The sequence below is a fragment of the Grampus griseus genome (assembly GCF_964374135.1).
Source record: "Grampus griseus genome assembly, chromosome: 2".
In the NCBI taxonomy this organism is placed as follows: domain Eukaryota; kingdom Metazoa; phylum Chordata; class Mammalia; order Artiodactyla; family Delphinidae; genus Grampus; species Grampus griseus.
In genome coordinates, this window is record NC_139018.1 from 27,333,099 (window position 1) to 27,353,282 (window position 20,184).

General features: G+C 46.8%; 1 pseudogene across 1 annotated transcript; it reads left to right on the forward strand.

Annotated features, from left to right (window-relative positions):
- The first annotated feature begins 1,178 nt into the window (after window positions 1–1,178).
- LOC309819211 (glutamine synthetase-like) lies at window positions 1,179–2,248 on the forward strand (annotated as a pseudogene). Its single transcript has one exon. The product of its transcript is annotated as a glutamine synthetase-like (transcript).
- The last annotated feature ends 17,936 nt before the right edge of the window (window positions 2,249–20,184 follow it).

The window sequence follows — 20,184 nt, forward strand, 5'->3', positions numbered from 1 at the left end:
AAGATCTTCCTCAGGCCATTCCACTCAGTGAGTAGAGGCTCCAGGGAACGCAGAGCAAGATGACAGATACTCCCTCAGCAGCTGGTTTCAGTTTCCACAAAGCTTAGCACCTTTTCAGCACCTTGAGTGGATTCTGATGTATGAACATGTGTATCTTTTCATATATCTTGGCCCCTAAATTCAAGGCAACTACTTTGTGATACACAAAGCCACATATATCCCATTCTAGTAGGGAAGTAGTCTTCAAGGGGTAATTTTAGGGGACAAGATTTTCTTCTTTACATATGACTTTGGAACCTGACCTTCACTTAGCATCCAACAATATTGCCATTCACATTCACTGTGGGGAAATCAGACCATAGATCCAAACAAGATAAAAACAATCTCCTGGAATCTTACCATTCAGGATAACCACTATGTGTTTCTGAGGCGCTTTCCTCAAGGCAAGTGTGTACAAATGTGTATTTATTATATCCATATTTTCTAAACGGAAAACTGGAAAGAAGACAGTCTTTTGAAATCTACAAGTTGTGATTTTTTTTCAAAGTCTTTTCTTTAAGAATACAGTGGGCTTGATTCTTTCCTTTTCAAACTCCTGTTTATACTCAGGGCCAATTTTCCACACTGTTAATATTTGTACCAGAAATCTCCTTGGCATCCTCAATTCTAAGCAGGTGAGAGTCAGAATCACTCCCAATGGAAAAGGGGTCAAAGGAACCAGGATGAATCTTTTCCTTCTTCCCAATTTGGCCTCTGGTTAGTCCTGTAGGGAAGCAGGCCCAAGAAGACGGAATCACATCCATAAATCATGCCTCTGCTCTGTCTCCCCCTCCCCCTGACGCTGAGCCATCATCACTGTGGTACAAAGGATACCATGTGCAGTTGGGTCCAGATGGTACCCAATGCTTGTGCCATCTGGAAACAGGTAAGCTCATCACCATTTCTTCTTGAGATTAGGTGACCCAGAGAGGAACAGAAGGAACACTTAGACTGAGAGGGGATTTAGGAAATAGACACCCTCCCATTGTCCCATTCAAACCATTTCTAGATGAGAAGGAAGTGATAATTTTGGCAGAGCTGAGGATGGGAGAAGAGCAGAGCGTCTGCACAGCATCCCCGGCCTCCTTGCCTCTCCTCCTGCACCTCATGCTCACCGCCTGCCTGCCCTGCCACCCAGGATGCCTCCTACCACGGCCACTTCCGTGAGTTCCCACTTGAAAGAAGGCATCCAGCAGGTGGGCATGTCCCTGTCTCAGGGTGAGGAAGCCCAAGCTATGCGTACCTGGATTGACGGTGTTAGTTGAGTTGCCTGAGTGGCATTTTGATGGTTCTAGTACTTTTCAGTCTGAAGCTCCAACAGTGACAAGTATCTCACCCTTGCTGCCATGTTTCAGGACCTTTTCTGCAAGGACCCCAAGCTGGTGTTCTGTGAAGTCTTCAAATACAACCGGAAGCCCACAGAGACCAATTGAAGGCACACCTGTAAATGGGTCACAGACATGGTGAGCAACCAGCACCCCCGGTTTGGAATGGAGCAGGAATATATTCTCATGGGCACAGATGAACACCCCTTTGGTTGGCCCTCCAGCCACTTCCCTGGGCCCCAATGTCCATATGACTGTGGTGTGGGAGAAGACAAAGCCTGTGGCAGGGATATTGTGCAGGCTTACCACCAGGCCTGCTCGTACACTTGTGTTAAGATTTCAGGGACGGAATGCCGAGGTCATTCCTGCCTGGTGGGAATTCCAGATAGGACCCTGTGAAGGAATGGATATGAGACATCATTTCTGGGTGGCCCGTTTCATCTTGTGGCATGTATTTGAAGACTTTGGAATGACAGCAACCTTTGATCCTAAGCCCATTCCTGGGACCTGGAATGGTGCAGGCTGCCACACTAACTTCATCACCAAGGCCATGAGAGAGGACAATGGTCTGAAACACCTTGAGGAGACCATTGAGAAACTGAGCGAGCAGTACCTGCATCTGAGCCTACAATCCCAAGGGAGACCTGGACAATGCCCGGCACCTAACTCGACTCCACGAAACCTCCAACTTCAATGACTTTTCTGCCGGCGTGGCCAACCCTGGAGCTAGCATCCACATTCCCAGGACTGTCGGCCAGAAGAAGGGTTACTGGGAATACCATCACTCCTCTGCCAACTGCGACCCCTTTTCAGTGACAGAAGCCCTCATCTGCACATGTCTTCTCAATGAAACTGGCAATGGGCCCATCCGGTACAAAACCTAAGTGGACTAGACTTGCAGCCATCAAACACCTCCTAATACTACATCCCGCTCCTACTCTCGTCCCTCTCTCCATTGTCCTAATAGCTGTAACTCAAAGGATGGGGTATCAAGGTCTTTTTTTATTCCAAAAAAAAAGGAAAAGAGAGAGTTTGAAGAGCAGCAGGGTTCAGTGTTTAGTGATACCTAGCAAAAAAAAAAAAAAGTTCAACACACTATGTATTTTGTAAGGGCCTGGTTCCATTTTGCTTTGCTTTCTTCAATATTTGGTGGTTGCAAATCTAGTCCAAGATTGGCTGTGCATTTGCAAAATCAGTGGTTTTGATTAAGTATTTGGACTTTGATCTTTGAATGGAATTAACCTTAAAAAGAAAATAGCGCTGCTTAGATGAAAGAAATTACCAGAAATCTCCCCTGGGCGGAGAGTCGAGTTACTTCTACCCCATGGCCAAGTGACTACTAAGGAATTTGATAATTACCTTTTCAGTTAGAATAGCACATATTCACTGCTCAGATTCAAGAATTTGTTTAAAAATGCAACTATAAATAGTGCAGGTACTTCCAGTTTCTAACATCAGTCTTGCAAATTTCCTGTACTTATGAATAGCCTGTTGTTCAAGCCACCCAACCACAGTCAGCAAATGGACTCGCGTGAGCTAGCACCCCTTCACCACCTTTGTATTTATTTAAGCAACTTGCTCTCAGAATAATTTAAGATGACTTTTTAAAATTACATGCAATATAATAAAGCAAAACAATAGATATACAAGAAAGATTTTAAAGGGGAAAACAAGAAAAAAAACAGAAGATGAACATGCTAAGGGTGAAATTCAGTTCTGCAGGTTATGAGGATCTGTACGCTGGCTCAAGATTGCTTCAAATTTGAATATAAGCAGGGACTTCTCCAGTGGCGCAGTGGTTAAGAATCCGCCTGCCAATGCAGGGGACATGGGTTCAAGCTCTGCTCCCGGAAGATCCCACATGCCGCGAAGCAACTAAGCCCGTGAGCTGCAACTATTGAGCCCTCATGCTGCAACTACTGAAGCCCGCATGCCCAGAGCCCCTGCTCCGCGACAAGAGAAGCCACCGCTCGCCACAACTAAAGAAAGCCCATGCACAGCAAGGATGATTCAAGGCAGCCAAAAAAAAAAAAAAAAAATTGAATATAAGCAGAAAAAGGGGGAGACATGGTCAGTTATATGATCTATAGTGTCTATAAAATAAAAGCCAGGTGTTTAGGGGAAAAACAACTATTCCTGGAATGAAGAACTAAGAGAAATTTCTTCCATGGCTCCTCATAAAGAAAACATTCTTACCAGAGATATGACAAGGAGTTCCGTAAGTCCTTCTCTTACAACCTCTCAATGTAGGCTGATGACTTCTCCAGAAATCTGAGTTTGTTAAAAAGCATTTCCCCTGGAGACCGAAAGCACATGGTTCAGATCCACAGCTGGTGTGATTCAAAGAGAGATTTTAAGAACTGAAAGAATACATAAACTGTATAACCTTCAGACCATCCTCATCAAATTTTATTTCTCTAATCCAAGCATTTGTAAGCATTGTATGCACGAGTTTATGGATGCTTTCCCCCTAACCAGCACTTGTGATGCTAGTTAAACATCACTCTATTTGCTTTAACTTGAGCCAAGTCAGGGGTAGGGTCAATGTCCCTGCTGGATAGTGCAGGGAAGTGACCACACCTCATCCCCACCAACCCCTTTCTCCTCTTACAGGGAAAAGTTACAATGTCACGTTCTCTCTTTTGCCTCCTTTACTAACCATTCAAGGTCTAATTGGGCCCATCTCAGGATAGCTTTCTCATGCATTACTGCTTTTAGACAAGTAGAGCTCATGCCCCCCTCTTTTGCCCCAGACCGCATACCTTCTCTTTGGGGTGCTCTCCAGTCCCTCTGCCCACCCTATCCTCTTCCCACTCCCCAAACATATGGGGTTGACCAGATATCCTGAGGGATTCCAGAATTCATGTCTGTGGAGTTGTCCCGGGGTTCTGGTTGGGTCCAGGTTTCAGGAGGACATCAGTGAAAGCAGATAACTCCTGCTGGCTAACAAGATATTCCTTTCATGGGATTGCATGGGACTGGGCTTCTGGAATGGTGCTGACATTCTGATTTGGAGTGACTCACTCACATCAGACACAGGGAGAGTACAGGGCTCTGGGCTATCAGGAATCACCACTGACCGTGAGGGTTGAGCCGTGTGGGTGTGCTGTGCATCAGTTCTCCTCTGCTCCTTCCCCTTCCCCCCACCAAAAAGCAATTCAGTGCCAGGGGACCCACACACAGCGGACGTTGCTGCTGACGTACACAGGCAGTTTATTTGTCCACTTTCTTCCAACTCCTACCTAGTGATCTCAGGAGGAACAATGTTTCCCTCTTTCTCCACTTTATTCCATTTGTCAACAAAAGCCCAAGCCCTAATCACATCTGATCAACTTAAACAGTGTGGCTAATAATAATGTCTTACAGGGGCTTCCCTGGTGGCGCAGCGGTTGAGAGTCCGCCTGCCGATGCAGGGGACGCGGGTTCGTGCCCCGGTCCCGGAAGATCCCACATGCCGCGGAGCGGCTGGGCCTGTGAGGCGTGGCCGCTGAGCCTGCGCGTCCGGAGCCTGTGCTCCGCAACGGGAGAGACCACAACAGTGAGAGGCCCGCGTACCGCAAAAAAAAAAAAATAAATAATAATAATAATGCCTTACAGAAGAAAGAGAAAGCCACAAGTGTAAAAGTCAAATTAACCATACTCAAATACCAGAACCATCAACACCCCAACCCCTTAGAATATCTAAAGGTCCCATCCACAGTTCTCACAAAGCCTTCATCTACCTGCACTTCTAATAAAACTGCTCACCCTCACCACCAACATTCATGATAATTAAAAATGAATTCTTATTTGGTTTTATAGCTCTTCTATTTAAGCACAGTTGGTGAAAAAGCAGTGTTTCATACTTGTACTAATTCAAAACAGGCAATATTTCAAATATATATGTAGTTAAACAAGTTTCAAGGATTAACTAAACCACATAGCCATACATGACATGGGTTTTTTGGGAAAATGTATTCCCTGTTCCCATCACTTTATAATTGAACTTCTGGTATAGCAAGTTGGGTACTTCCTATCCAATGTCACCTACACACACGAAAAGCACAAATTAGGAACTCTGGCCAGCACTAGCGATGAATCATGCCTGAATGACATGACATGTCAGAAGGAATGACATGTCCTTCTGACAAGAAGGACAGACTCTTCCAGAAGCGGTCACTTCTGGAAGCAATGAATTCTTCCAGAAATTCATTTGAGATATCAGTGCAACAAAAGCAATTACAACAAAAATCCTTTGATAGTGTGTACACACGTCCACACAACGCACCCACGCAGGTATCCACACATACCGCACAAAGATTTCTGAGGTGTGAGGGTTGGATCAGGCATTAAAGCACTGACAATTACCACAGGTTCAGGTTTATTATATTAAGACTTGTACTTGGGAGCATGGGCTTGCATTGTCTCTCCGAGAAAATGATACAGACATTGGGAAGAGCTGTATTCTTTTCCTTGCAGGCTATTAAGAATATTTAAACCTCTTACCAAAAAAATATATTGCTCATACTTTTGCTCATGAAAATATAGACATGTGTCTGTATGAAATTAAATTACTATTGATGGGTTTAGTATAAAATGGGGGTGAAAGAGCAGTGAATTAAAAGACAGGCATCCTCAACTCCAAACCAACTCTTCTACTGACTGTGTGACCCTGGGTAAGTCATCTCATGTGTCTGAATCTCGGTCTGCTATGCTGTGAAAGAGCAGGGTTAGGCCAGAGTCACATCAAAGAGACCTTCCAAGCTGAATGTCCAGGACTTTTCCCTTTGACCAGCCCCAAGCCACTTCAGGCTGTTGTCATGTCCACACAGGCCCTTTGGCACCAGTGCCAAAGCTGGGAACCTCTGACCAACCTCCTAGGTAAGAACTGCATCTCATTGTCACTTTGGCAAATGTCTGTACACTCTCGCCTCCCTCCTCCTTCTCCAGACATTTGGTGGCCTCCTGTGTACAAAAACTCACAGACCTTTGTGCTGCCGAGTATAAACAGAGCGACGTTCATACCCTGAAACCGTGAGGGAACAGCTGATAGTATTGTAACAAAAGGCAGAAAACTTGGCGAGCGGGTCCAAACCAGACAGCAAATTCACAGCGTGCTGCTCGCCCACTGCAGGAGGAGTGGGGCTGTTTCCCGAGGCTGATGATTTTCCCTTTTCTCACCTGCCAGCTCAGACCCCTGGAGGCCCAGGCAGCAAGCCTGGATCGAGGATAAGATTGGATTCTTCCTCTGGCTTCCAATCCCCTGGAGCCTCTAGCGCTGGGCGGCCCCTGAGAATGTTCACCGGCTGCAGTCTTGGCCACACAACACTCAGAAAAAGCCCCTCCTAAGTGCTGATATTCCTAGCACAGAAATGCAACCTCCAAGACTAAAGGGGAAGAGAGGAGAGCTGGGTGAAATGCTGTGTGTGGCAGGGCTCCTCACACTTTTATAATTCTAACCAGTTATGGATGTGTTTCTGCCGCACGCATCTAGAGGCTAAACCAGGGTACGCTAAGAACCCAGAACTAGGCCTGCATTGTGGACTGAATTCATTATTCTGCCACTGGATTGGAAGGCCCAAGCAGGCCAGGGTTTTGTCTGTCTTGCTCACTGTTGTGGGTGTGGCTTGGCATCCAGGAAGACTTCCATAAATATTTGTTGTATACTTGTCAATTAACCGAAAAGCAGGTAGCCTTTGAGTGAGAGGAAGTTTATTATTTTTTTTAATAGTGAATGGGGCTTCCCTGGTGGCGCAGTGGTTGAGAGTTCACCTGCCGATGCAGGGGACGCGGGTTCATGCCCCGGTCCGGGAAGATCCCACATGACGCGGAGCGGCTGGGCCCGTGAGCCATGGCTGCTGAGCCTGCGCGTCTGGAGCCTGTGCTCGGCAACGGGAGAGGCCACAACAGTGAGAGGCCCGCGTTGCCGCAAAAAATAAATAAATAAATAAATAAATAAATAAATAGTGAATGGAGGGTCTGGCCAGAGAAAAGACGACTACAGTCAAAATGAAGGATGTGGAAAGGGGCCACTTTGCAGGTCAGGTCAATGTTGTAGCCGTTCCAGAACCACAAGCATGCACCCCGGGAAGCTTGTGAGCCACCCTAGGCTGCTGTTTGCCTCCCCAGCTGTAAATACATTACATACACGGGGAGGCTATTAGCTCTTGGGGTGTGACATGGTGAAAGTTGTTGTTTGTCTCAAAAGGCCCAGCCTTGGAAAGGAGTCCCTGGTTAGCTGAGGGCTGGGCCCTCTGTGGGGCAACTCTGACCAGGCCAAAGCCCTCGTTCCCGCTGCTCCTGAGGTGGTGGTGGGGTAGCAGCAAGAGTGGAGGAGAGAGGAGGCCAAGGAAGCCTCTTCTATTCCCACTCCAAGCCCACTCCCCACCCCCACTGCCTTGAGATCTTTCCTCCCCAGGGTCCACAGGCAGCAAATCCCTCCAGCTCTTCCATGGACAGCTCTCTCCTCTTTGGTTTGTTGCTAATTTCTGGAAAGAAGGTTCTGGGACCTGAGATTGTCCTATACCCCCAAAGACTTTCACACCAAGGGAGGTGTGAAGATGCTGGGATCAGATGGTGCTATTAATAGCAGCCAGGGTGGAAACCCCCCAGACGCTGGTTAAGTCTGGTTGGTCTATCCTGAGGGCTCCTGACACCAGGTCCTGGCAGGAGAATGCAGGCAGGGGCGTGGGGTGACATATCTACTTCTCTATCTGCTGAAATTGGTTCTCGAGCCCAGCATGGGCAACTTCATAGGCCTTTGAGGATTCAGTGAGATAATGCATGGGCAGCACTTAGCACAGTGCCGGGGAAACAGGCATGCATTCAACAAATATTTATTAACAGTTACTCTGTGCCAAGTACTGTTCTAGGCACTAGGGAGACAACTCTGAACAAAATAAAATCCTCTTCCTCCGGAGCTTCCATTCCACTGAGGGAGGCAGACAATACTTGAACAATATATCATGTGCCATGAAAAAAATAAAGTAGGGTGAGGGGGTGGGAGGCTTCCATCCAGACTGGAGTGTCAGGTAAGGCCTCCCTGAAGGAGACCACAGAACAAGAGCCACCAGCACTCCCAGAGGTGAGGGAGCTGAGTCTAGAGGAGGACGTTCACTACGACGTGTGGCTGTGCCTTAACGCAAAGTGGGGTGTGATGGGGAGGGGAAGAGGAGGTGGGCTGTCATTATCCATCCTTCTTCCTTAAAGAGAGCTTGGTATAGTTTGAATGATCTTTCCAGAAGCCCTTCCCTCAGCTGTTGCAAAGGAGCCATTGTCCAGAAGAGCTGCCTATTAAACATTGTCTCCAGCACTTCAAACCAGCATCACCGAGACTTCCCTGGTGGCTCAGTGATTAAGAATCCACCTGCCGATGCAGGGGACACGGGTTCGAGCCCTGGTCCGGGGAGATCCCACACGTTGCGGAACAACTAAGCCCGTGCGCCACAACTACCGAGCCTGCTCTCTAGAGCCCGTGAGCCACAACTACTGAGTCCGTGCTCCTAGAGCCGGTGCTCGGCAACAAGAGAAGCCACCGCAGTGAGAAGCCCACGCACCGCAACAAAGAGTAGCCCCGCTCGCCGCAACTAGAGAAGGCCCACAGCCAGCAACGAAAACCCAACGCAGCCATAAATTAATTAATTAATTTAAAAAACAGCATCACCATCCCCGATGGATTGGGGGGGAGGGGTGGCTCCTGCCGCCAACAGCCAGGGTCGCCCAGGTGCTGCTTCAGTTTCCCCGGGATGATCAGCTTCGGGAAGTCTAAACACCAAACCATTCAGATCGAGCTCTTGGTCTGGCACTTTCTGCCATGTGTCCTTGTGTGGGAAAGTTACGTCACCTCTGTGAGCCTCTGTTTCCTCTTCTGCCATGGGGAGATTAGTAATGGCACCTACCTTGGGGTGGCCGTGAGGATGATAAAATGTGATAATCCAGGAAAGCACTTAGCACAGAGCCTGGCACACGTAATTGTCTCAAAAATGTTTCTCACAGACCCCAGGCCGCATCCTTTATCTCACTGTGTACCAGACTCTTGACGTCTTCACCTCTCTGGTGCCGAGGTGGCTGTACCCCTACCCAAGGAGCTGAGAACCGAAGGCCACTGATAGTACGTTCTTGTACTAGAGGAACAGGAAAACATATTGGAGAACCTGACGGAGATACTCGTACTTCTGGAAGAGCACTGAGTCTCAGGAATCTACTGTTTTTGCCACCTAGCTTCTATTCGTGCTAGTTTCAGGAATGGTTCCCTGATTTCCCCTGGAGAACCTGCTCCCCCACTCTCAGCGCCAGAGCCTCAGATGGAGGATGGGACCTGGCTTCCCACCCAGTCGGCACACTCCATTCTCCGCACCACAGCAATTGGTCTAAAGACAGATGGGGCCCCATAGAAACCAATGCACATCAGGCCTGGACTTGTGTGGGGTGGAGAGATGTGCTTTCCCACTGAATTGGGTCTCAGAAAATGTGAATTAGAGGCCCTACAGGTTTCTTCCTCCTTAAAATTAGCATGCCTCTATTAGTGTGAATTATTATTTTATTTTATTTATTATTTTTAAATTTATTTATTTTTGGCCGCGTTGGGTCTTCATTGTTGCACGTGGGCTTTCTCTAGTCATGGCGAGCAGGGGCTACTCTTCGTTGCGGTGTGCGGGCTTCTCATTGCCGTGGCTTCTTTTGTTGCGGAGCATGGACTCTAGGCACGCAGGCTTCAGTAGTTGTAGTGCACTGGCTCAGTAGTTGTGGCTCACGGATTCTAGAGTGCAGGCTCAGTAGTTGTGGCGCACAGGCTTAGTTGTTCCGCGCCATGTGGGATCTTCCTGGACCAGGGCTCGAAACGTGTCTCCCACATTGGCAGGCAGGTTCTTAACCACTGCACCACCAAGGAAGTCCCTGAATTATTATTTTACTATTAAATATAATTTAAATACTAATGTGGCATTTATACACCAATTCCATCAGCCATTCGTTGAGGACTGCTCCTAGGAGATGTTAATTCCCTGGCTCTCTGGCCTGTCTTGAATGTGTGCAAGTGGTCTCTGGTGGTCCGAGAAAGGCTTCAGGTAAAGAGAGGCAGATGTTAACAATTGGAAATTGAGCCAGCATTCACTGAAATGGGAAAGGACCAAGGGAAAAAGGATGAGGAACCTATAGCATCTGCTAAAGTGACCATCCCTCCATGTGGTTGGGGTGAAGGTGAACTTGCCCTCTTGGGCCATGTCCCAGATCTGGTCAGTGAGAGACCCCTCATTCCCTTGGTCAAGGTTATAGTTCTGGTAGGGATAGGGAGTGATTGCTCATGACCCAGGCTGAGCCAATCAATAAACCTCAGACCTGAGAATTCTGCTAGAAATATTGGGCAAGAGATTTCTAAACTGAGATGATGTAAGCCTGGGGTTGCCAGGGACCACCACAAGGAGAAAGCCTGCTGGAAAATGAAACTGACACAGACTAACCCAGAGCTGAGAGATACTGAGTCCTGATGAGATCATCTGAATACCTGGATCTAGCCGGGTCTCAAACTCATGCCCTTGGACTTTTTAATTAGATGGAACAATAAATTCCCTTTTTTCTTAAGTTGTAACTTGAGTTGTATTTCTATCGATTAAAACTAAAATAGTTCTGACTAATACACAGGGCAATCAAGATTCTCCAAAACACGGTCCCAATTCAAGTATCTATTGTTATCTTTTACAGTTCTACTCCTACCCTGCACTGCTTCCAGACTTGTAACTGACTGGATCTCCTTTGTATACACACGCCCCACCCACTCCAAGCATCACTCACCTCATTCCCATCCTCCAGGACTGCCTATCTAAATCCTACCCATTGTTCAAGGAGCAGCTCCAATCCTGTCTCCTCCAAAAAGCCATACTGACCAGCCCACAGCTCTGCACCCTTCACGCGATGCTTCTCATAACGTGGTTATTTCTGTACTGTTGGTGCGAGTATGTTTTCCTGACTCCCCATCAAGACTAGAAGTCGTGTGTAACTGTGTCTTGCACAATGCCCATAATGGACTACATTGCTTATGCAAAACAACACCCAGGTTGACTCAAATCTCTTTTTGAAAGTGTCTTAAAGCTAAATAAATGGATGACAGTTTGGGTTGGTCATGTGAAGAGCTTAGAAGGCAAGCACAACTTCTCTGTTTTGCCTAAGACCAACTGAGCGGAATGCTGCTGAGGGAGACCGACCAAGGAATCTATCACTTCACCCACACACGGAGCACGACCTTTTCCTGAGCATCCCAGGCTGCAGCTCACAGACCCCTGGTAGCAGATATCTGCCCTTCCCAACTTCTCGAGTCTTTGCGTAATCTCTCCACATTTTAAAGGTATTTATGTTGAGTGTGTGTGTGTGTATAGACATTTCTCACCTTCCTGGGTACAGACATGTGGCTTAGATTTTGTCACTTAGATGCACCCACAAGAGACTTTGATTTGGAAGTCAGCTGAGGAAACAGGAGGGGTGTGGGCATCCTTCTGGGAGGTTTCTGGGAGTGGAGCTGCAGTGGCTGCGCCCTGCCTGCAGCAGAGGCAAGCATGGGTCCGTGGTTGGCAGTGGCAGCTGCTCTCTACCAACCCAATCCTGCAGGGTGGTTCCAGGCACTGTTCCTAGAGGTTCAGCTTAAAACCTGCTCCTCCAGCCCTTCTGACAATTCTACGAGCTTCCCAATGTCCCCAGATAAACTCCTTCCTGCTTAAACCAGCTAGAGTGAACTCTGTTGTCTGCAACTGTGTGCTCTGACCAGTGCAATACTGATGTCTGTTGTGTGACCCAGTGGCTTTCCCCATGTCCCAGGCAATAGTCAAAGTTATGTGACCTCTCCTGGCTGATGGCCAGCCTCAGTTCTTCTAGAGGTCCAAAGCGCTGGAGCTTTTGGATTTATCTACTATTTCACTCTTGGGGGGAAGAGGTGGGGTTTAGCAGCAAGACCAGGTGGCCCTGGAAAATCTGCTCAGGTTCCTGGCATTCTGGAACTTCTTCCTGGTCTGACTGGGGACTTTCCCATTCACCCCAAAGGTGACTTTTAGTTGATTAGAAGGTTTCACTAAATAAATATGAAATCACTTTGTGTCTCATAAAGATTTTTATGGCACCAGAAATTCAAAATTTAAAAAAAATAAAAGCAAAATCCCAAGTCTCTCTCCCAGCGTGAGGCTGCCTCTGACCCTACAGACCAAGTTCCTCTAGTTCAGGTTCCTCTTGTTGGCTTCTGACTCAGCTAATTTTCCCCTTTTTGGGCCGCTTGAAGACCTTTCTCAGCTCCCCCACCCCTGCTCCTGCACAGCTGCCTAAATCATATTTTCCCCTGGAGTGGCTGGTGACTTCCCAATAAAACTTGACCATGTGTCTGCAAGGTCTGGGGTCTGGATCTGGGTTTAGGGTTGGGGGTCAACCTTCATAAATGCTTTTTCTCTTCTGCCTGATCCTGAATTCTAATGTAACCCTTTCCTCCCTCTGCTTCCCACTCTCTACTCCAGCCGGCTCCAGACTAAGACAAGAATTCCCCAATCAGCAAGTTCGGCTGCCTGTCCAAACTTTATGGTCTCCTTGAAGGGTGCCATGGGGGACGAGGATACCAGGCAATTGGGATTCCCCAATTCTTCTAGTGAAGAAACGCATGCATTCTGGCTTTATTTCCACGTGGCCACCAAAGACACTCCACAGGAATTCTTCCCTATCACCCTTCTAGTGTTCGTTCATCAAACACTTATTCCCTAGAGAAATGCTCTGGACTGAAACTCTATAAGAGGATAGGTTCAGGATGGCTTGCCAGGGTCTGTCGCAGAGAGGCTTTTGTGGACAAGTCCTGACCAGCAGCTTAAGGGGAAACAAGGTCCCAGGAGGCCCCCGACTGTCTGATCATGTGACCCTCTTGGCTCCGTTACAAGGACATCCTGTTCCTCTTGGAGTGATGGCTCTACTGAGGAAGTGACTGTGTCATATCTGGGACAGGAAAAAAGCTATTTCAAGTCTTGAAGTAATCACTCACTCAGTTAATGCAGTCTTTTCAGGAACCGCTCAAACAGTAGAGAAAGATGAAACTTGAGGGAGGGTAACTAGAAGCCGATGTTGCCACAGCAAACCCGGACCACCCTGGAGGGAGAAGATAGGCAAGGGATTGCCATGTCGCTCCTCCATGTGACGCATGTTTGCACAGCCATGAAATGATGACAGGTGGAGATCAATACACATGACCCCCAAGCCAAGATGCAGAGGCCTCTCCACACTTCCATGTAGGCAGGGAAGAGCGGGAACATCCTCAAGTTCACAGCATCCTTGCATTTCAAAAGCACATTGAGCAACAGAATGGTACCTGAGGGCTGTGAAAGTCCCTGCTTGGCTGGCTAGGGTCCCCCGTGTGCAATGGGAGAGTTAAGGGGCCTTATTTGTATATTTCCTTCAGGAATTCTGGGAGTCAGATCCAAAACTTATTTCCTCATCACTAGGGTAGACTGGGGGAAATAAGAGTTACATTCAGAAAACTCATGGACCCACACATAGTGACCAGTCAATGGTTTGGCCACCACTCTTAAGGAAATAAGAGAAGGGGGAAATGCCTTATCCCTGGAGAAATCATCTGTGTTTTTAGCATAATGCATTACCTGGGCCTGTCTGGCACATTGTAGGTGTTCAACACATACATACTGGGTGAATGGGTTTATGTTTATGTGTAGAATTTTTATGTCATTCTACGTTCTCATTTTCCTTAAGAACAGAGACCATACAGCTGTCTGAGTCTCAGGGTGGTAGAGACTCTTGAGTCTGTATTTCGCTACTCAACAATGAATTAGTCAACCATGACAATTTTCTTTATTTGCCTAATAAATAAAAAGGAAAAGCAATGAAAGGCAGAAGGGTGATTTACTATAAGTCTGTAGAGCTCTGGGTTTACCTCTAGGAAACCCTGGCTTCACCCAAGTGGTCTCTCCGTTATCATGCAAAATCAAAGAAAAATAACATTTCTCCCAGAAACTCCAGGGCAGTTGTTTTGAACATCAGATTGGAGATGGCAGATATTTGACATGCTTGCTACTGCTTTATATTCTGTGCCCATGACAGACATCACTAATCAATCATTATAATACTATATCACGGACCTTCAGAGCCTTTCTCAACATTGCATTCCAGGCAGCCACTACCAATCGAATGGGATTCACACAAGAAAAGAAATCAACTTGTCATCCTTGCTGTAGCCCGTGACAGTATGTGATACTTTGGTATCCCAAAGCAATCTGGAGATCTCACGATACTCTTCATAATAACAGTGAACACAGAAATTACAGAATTACAGATCTGAAAGGGACCTTAGAGATCATCTAGTTTAATTCAAAATACAAGATGAGCCTGGAGCATCTTGTATTGCAAATGGGGACCCTGATGTCCAGAGAGGTTGAGCAACTTCCCCAAGGTCAGAGCGTTAGTTAATGCCATTAACATTCCCTCACGTATGTATAGTGCTTTAGAGATAACAAGGTATTTTACCTGAAGCATTGCGTATGATCATTCACTCATTTAATAAATATTTATTGAATTCCTACTGTGTTCCATGTACTGTGCTGGAGACTAGGAAATCAGCAGTCAGTAAAGAAAAGAAAAAGGGTTGATTCCTTCCTTCCAGTTAGGTAGGGAACCTTAAAATAACTCATGACCTGGGCAGGACAGACACTACTCTCCTCAGCATTTTAGATACTAGGCAGATGACAATTAAGAGAGGATATGACTAATAAAAAATGGTAGCTCTGGAATTTACAAGATCCCTCAAATTGCCACTTTTAGATGTAGTCACTACTGTGTGACACGTAAGGATCAAATTTCCAGACCCTCCAGTCATTTTTTAAGCAACTCTCCCCCTATTTCTGGAGGTACAAGGTATGAAGGAATCTTCCTGGATCTACCTCTCTATTCAGGAAACAGTGGTGAATTCTCCCAATGCTGTTTAAACAATTTCAAAGGGCTTTTTTCTGAAGACCTCTTCTCACAGAGTGATGAGAAAAGCACAGATATGGCAACGCAGAGTCTTGGCTCCTGTTCCCGCTTATGTCTCTCACCAGCAGGTTCATCTCGGACAAGGCACATCACCCCTCTAGGTCTCAGTTTCCCCATCTGTCAGGGAAGTAGTTGGAGCCATGAGATCTCTAAGCTTCCTTTCCCCTGACACCTGACAACTCTGCCTGATCAACAAAAGGACAAGTGGCTCAGCCATACTTGACCTTCTCATTTGACCAGACATCCCATGTAACAGCTGTCTTTGTGGCCCAGGCCCACCCTACAAACAGCAGCTCCAGGGAAAGTAGCGTGCTCCAGCATAGCCCAAAGTACCAAGTTCTAATCATGGACCCAACTGATCACGTGACCATAGGCAACCAATCCAACCTCCACATGTCATGGTTTTGTCCTCTCTCACACAACAGTAATGATATGATCAAAGGTGAAGCCAGATGTGGAAATGCTTTGAGAATATTAAGATGGGATCAAGAAAGGAAAAAAAGAACTGACCTCAGTAACTTTGGAAAATGATGTTTTGACTGGGCTAAAGACAAAAACAACTCTACAAAAACACAGTATTCTAGTCAAAATTTTGTTTTTCATAGAGATATGGGTTAGCAATTCTGAAACCACATGTACAATAGGGTTGAACAAATAACTATATAATATACAGACAATGGGAGCCAGGTTTCTTACTGTCAGAGAAAGAAGTGACAATGAAGAGAGAGGGAATGCTAGAATGAATCCTGCAGTGCTGGGTCAGAGTTGGAGATATCAGTATGAAGTCATTTTTATTTACGTATATATGCAGATAGACAGATACTGAAATAAATACAGATATGTGCATATACATGGGTAAGTATACATATATATATTTCCTAACTCTGTCCACAGAGAGGGTGTAGAAGCAGTGACACCCCAGTAGCAAAAAGTACACCAGGAGCTCAGAACTTGGTTTCTAAATCCATTCTCCAGTAAAGGGCTCCTCAGAGAAAGAACGGATTGTAGGGCTGGAGCAGGGAAAATACATGGTGAGGCTGGAGCATCTTATAGTACCAGAAAGTAAAGAAAGGGAAAAAAATGGGGGATACATCAAAAGGACACAGGAGCCAACCTAAAAATTCCCAATGACCAAAGCTGCAACAATTTGAGAAAGTATTGGTTATAACTCCAAGAATAAAGTAAATTCCATGAGTCCGTGCTGATGTAAATAAATAATTGAATAACCAAGTCACGGAGAAGAGACAAATCTTCTTTATATGTGGATTCTTCCTCCTCAAAGGAGTGGAGCTTCATATCCCTCCCTTTGCAAGTGGGCTGGACATGGTGATTCACTTCCAATAAGTAGAGTCTAGAAAGGGATAAACAGTAACTTTACAGTGGAGAAAACTGACAAAGCCACCTTACACATGTGATCAAGGTTAACCTCACCACTGATTAGTCATGTTGGTGTCATGTACCATCTGATATGGTGTGAAAAGCAAGGGCAGTTCACCTCTGTGGTATTCTTCCAGAAAATCCATAACCCTGGTCTAATCCTGAGAAAAACTCAGATAAATCCAAATTGAGGGACATTCAGTAAAACACCTGAAAGCATCAAGGTCATGAAAAATAAGGAACAACTAAGAAACTTTCACAGATCAGAAGAGACTTGACAACTAAACGCAATATGGTATCCTGGAACGGAAAAAAGACATGAGTGGGAAAACTGGGGAAATCCGAAGAAAAGCTGTAGTTTAGTTAATGGTATTATACTAATGTTAATTTCTTAGTAAAGTAACCCGGGGAAATGCTACCTGTAAGAAAGGATCGTTATACCTGCATTCAGAGGTAAGGCTGGAATCCTAGACCACTAACTACAGGATGCCCATCACAGTGGCCAGGGACCAGATATGCCATTGCCTGAAACAAATTCTAGGAGAGGACCAGAGTTAAGGGAGAACACCTTGAGCGAGAGTTGATAGCCGTCAGGGTGGGAGGTGGAAAGCTGTATGGGGCCTTCCCAGCCCTCACTCATGTCTCAGTGACGTGAACAGGCTCCCGCAGGAAATCATTTCTGTTCTACCACTCAGTTCTTTACCTCTAGGCAAAGTCATTCTGTGGAAGCTGTTTCTCTGAAACGGGCCTGGTTTGTGATCAGAATCTATTGTCAGGGAGAAAAAGTTCCTTCTCCCACACAAATGCCAGGCAGTGGATGGTGCCAAATGGTCACAGGACCCTCATTTTCTGCAACAGTGATTGTTTTGTGTAAAGGGGGCAAGATGCCAGAGCAACTGCTGGGGAAACAGCCGGCTGCATCAGAGGGCTCCGAGCTCTGGGGGAATTTCAGACTGAGATGGGTGGAAGAAAAAGAACTTCACCACGTGGTCCCGCCATCTTCCGGAAGTCCTTGTCAGGGAAATAGTGGAGAGACACTGTTTGTTCCTGTTATGCAGATGCAACAGCAACACTGGTGACATCAGAGCAGAGCTCCTCCAGAGGGGACAATGTTTAAAACTAAGCATCCTCTAGAATGAGTTACCAGAGTAGCCAAGATTTTCAAAGAGGGGGGTTAATTCCTATAGGTGTTTAACTTTGTTAATTTGGTTTTGATGGAGACCTTTTCAAAGCTTGTTACTTGCTCCCCCACCTTATTAAACAGATCTGGAGACCACAAATTAACCTTTCTTGGGTGGTTGCAGGTCATCATGGTGAACAGCAGTTATGCCAAGTGCTTTGACACAGAAGACCATTCAGCGTTTGGGACATTTGCTGAATGGGTGGTGATCTCAGCAACGGCCCTGAAATTTGCTTTCTTGAAAGAATTCCTGACATCAGCTTGTTTTTCCTTCAGAAAAGTGCAATGCATGTTCCCACTTCTTCACAAAGGCGAAACAGAGCACTGACCCCAGAAGCTGTGTGACCTTGGCCAAGTGATATCATCTCTTAGTGGCTCAGATTCTTTATCTGTAAAATCAGGAATAATGTTATGCAATTAGATAATGCGTGTTTAAAACAGGCACGAGATGCATTAGAACAATGCTTAGCAGAACAGTGCCCAGCACATAATAAGAATTCAATGTGTTAATTATTACTATTTACAGATGAAGACAAGTCCCCAGATCGGATTGATTTAGTCTACTTCCTTTTGCTATGTGTTCACCAACATTGCTATCTGGGAAGTTTAGTTACACCACTGGTGATTTCATCCCCTGGGCCTCATGTGGCCACCAGCCCATTGTGCCGTTTCTAATCAACGCAACTCACCTCCAGCCTGTAACTTGCCTAGAATGAAAGGACAGAAAGAGATTTCCCTGGGTCAGGCTCCTCACCGGACCAGGGGCCTCTGGCAATCCATCCCAGACGTCCCAGAAGGAAGCGCTCTGCAAAAGTACGCTCAGGGTGGCGCCAACCGGCCGACTGGCCATTAAGGAACCGCTGTCTCTGCGCTCCTGGGGGCACTTCCGCCAGGTTTGGAAAATGAGCACCTGACTGAGATGGAACTAGAAAGCTCCGGGAGGCGCGGGCCCAGGACTTCATCAGGAACTGGGGGCAGTGGGGTGCTTAGAGTCCTGGGGCAGCCAGGGTACCGGCTGCCCACCCCTTGCCCCGTGCCTGCACCGTGGGTGGGCATTGAGGGAGGAGGTCCGGAGACTCTCCCAGCGGATTTACCCAAACCCAAGACCCTCCTATTTACCCAGGTCACCCTCCCCACACCCTGCGCTGCTTTTGCCTAGAAAGGGCGCTCAAGGTCAAAACCAAGTGTGCCGCTCTCCACACTCAGCGGAGCCCAGGGGAGGGATTTCAACAGCACTCTCGCGGTCCCTCTCTGATGGGAGGTTCAACCCCTTCGTTTTTGCTGCCTTCCTTCTCCCTGCTTTGGCAGATGCCATCCTGCAGAGAGCACCTCCTCAGCTTTGCCAAGGCCCTGATGCAGGTTGCCCCGCTGGTGCTGGTGGAGCCCTTCCCCTCTTCTGCCAAAGACACAGAACCCTCTTTGCTAATAGATACGTACATACCTGCTCTGAACCTCCCACCACAGATACAGTAACTCACTAAAGGGATGAGCAAGAGACCAGGCAGGTTTGGGGGAGCCTCTCTCCTGGAAGCCGGGAGGGGGGCAGAGGTAGGACCCCGACCCCTGGCATGCTGTGGGCGTTCCGTCATTATTTAGTTTTGCTCTCCCCTTCCTCTTTTTCTTTCTCTGTATCAGCCCCTCTCTCTCTTCCCACCCCTTCTCTCTGTTTCCTGCTCCATCCCTTCTTCTCCGAATTTCTCTCCCTTGGATGGAAGCCTCCTGCCTGCCAAGGCCACCCAGTAGGGTTGAGGGGGCTCCCTGGGTGTGCTCAGAGCTTCTCCTGCCCCATAGGCTGCTGACTTCTGAACTAGCCTCCTACCCACAACCCTACCTTTCCCTAAATTCACTCCAACTCCTTCTCCCCCACACCCACCCCCAGTCTGATCCTGGCTTGGCCGGTGTGACCTGGTTGAAGGAATCAGATTTATACCAACCTGAGCATCCACATTTACGCACAGTCACAGGATTTTCTGGCTTCCAAACACCTCCCCAAAGTTTTTTAAATGCTACCTTATGAAGTAGTTTTCAGTTTGTTAGGAGTGATAATGATACTGCAGTTATATTTTTAAGTCCTTATTAGAGATATATTCTTTTAAGTATTTACAGGTGAAATGACATGATGATAGGGGAGTAATCAGATGGGGCATGGCCTTGGGTTGATATTTCCTGGGGTTAGGTAATGGGTACCTGAGGGTTCATTATACTCTCCTGCACTATCTTTCTTCATAGTAGAAAGCTGAAAGTAATACTCTAGTAATCAAGAGAGAGGGAAATAAGTAAATGAAC